This window comes from Suncus etruscus, chromosome 2 (assembly GCF_024139225.1).
Source record: "Suncus etruscus isolate mSunEtr1 chromosome 2, mSunEtr1.pri.cur, whole genome shotgun sequence".
NCBI lineage: Eukaryota > Metazoa > Chordata > Mammalia > Eulipotyphla > Soricidae > Suncus > Suncus etruscus.
In genome coordinates, this window is record NC_064849.1 from 99,254,390 (window position 1) to 99,256,245 (window position 1,856).

Here is a 1,856-nt window from a genome sequence, read left to right on the forward strand (position 1 = left end):
TCTCAGGAGCACTTTCAGTAATAACTGGTCCACAAAGAGGAAAGAAACCCCAGGATAGAGCAGAAAGGATCCTTGGAGAGAGTGGGAGGGCTTTATGCCGTTGCTCCATTTATTCCTGAAACCCATCAGCCTTCCATCCTTCCCTCAAAATGGTTGTTCTTGGATTCAGAGAGTCAATAAATTCCCTTTTTGCCTAATTCTAGTTGGATTTCTGTAAGTTGCAACCCCAAATTCCTGACTAATACAACCCCTAATTTTTTCTTCCTGAGTGCTGCTGTGCTATTTCTAAACCAAATATTCGCATCCTGTATTCACATACTTTTTAATTCAAAGGTAAGTGCTTACATTTACTACTGGGGAACATCATCTTGTTTTATTTATTCATAATTCTAGAGTAGCTGCTCCCATTCTATACACACTAATGTCTGTTATGTTACCAAAAACAATCTGTAAATTTGGGGTAGCAGAATTAGTCGATCTTCACAAGACCATCCTGGGTGGCAAGAAAAAAAATGTTTTTCTAGTATAGTGTCCTCATTCAAAAGTAGACTTTTAAGCTGCAAGAAAACTGACTAGGTCCTTTGGGATCAATGTTCATTTTTTGCAACACTCAAGTTTCCTTTTCTCCAAAGATGGAGAGGATCAGAATGAGGTTATCGTGGATTTCATAGCAACAAAAAAGGCCCCGAAATCCAGGGGACATTCTATGGTCTGGCTCCATGCAGCAATACCCGGGATCCCATCTGTCGAGGTGGGGGATAATTTGTGACCCATCTGAGGCTTGGTTCATTACTTGTCATCCCAGTGACTCTTCTCACCTCTGGTCACAAAACTCATCACATATTGTCATGAAACTCCATAAAAATGTGACGTTTTATCCAAACAGCATTGTCACCAAAGCCAGGAATGGACAGATGTCAGAGAGAGAACCCCTGATGGAAACTGTTTCGCCTGAGGGTGAACCCAGGTTTAGAGACCTGAGATAAAGCATCAAGCTTCTTCCTGCTTTGTGTTTGATTAGTAAGCATTCTGTCTTTGCTGGTCAGTGGATACAAGCCACTCAACTAATCTTGTCTTGGTGGATACAGCCACTTGACTAATCTTGTATGAGACAGCAAGTGGGAATTTGAAAAGTGTGTGTCTGGCCTTGAAGGTAAACAAAGTAGCATCTGAGAGTATCTAAATTTTATGGGTTATTCTTTGCACTGAATCTTTTTTTTTTTAATAATTCTTTTTTTTTAATTTAAACACCTTGATTACATACATGATTGTGTTTGGGTTTCAGTCATATAAAGAACACCACCCATCACCTGCACTGAATCTTTTATTTCTTTCCCCCTTTTTTGTTTGGTTGGTTGGTTTTGGTTTGGGGGCCACACCCAGCAGTGCTGAGCAGTTACTCCTTGCTCTACGTTCAGAAGTCACTCCTGAAAGGCTTCCAGGAACATATGGGATGCTGGGGTTCGAACCCAGGACTGTCCTGGGTCAGCCATATGCAAGGCAATTGCCCTATGGCTCCAGCCCCTCCCTTTTGTTTTCCTGGATATCTGGGCTATGGTAAATTGAAACACTACACTGTGCCTTTTTATTATTATTATTATTATTATTATTATTATTATCATCATCATCATCATCATCATCATTATTATTATTATTATTTGTGGCCCCATCCCCCCATTCTTTCTGTGCAACTTGATCTTACCTGCAAGACCCCTCCCATTCCTGGGAGGGGGTCTTGGGAAGGTTAGATAAGGCCTTTGACTGGAGGGGATTGAGGAATTTGCCAATGGATGAAAGAAGTTAAGACGCAGGGCAAGCTAAGAATGGCAAATGCTTAAATAGGTTTATGATATAGG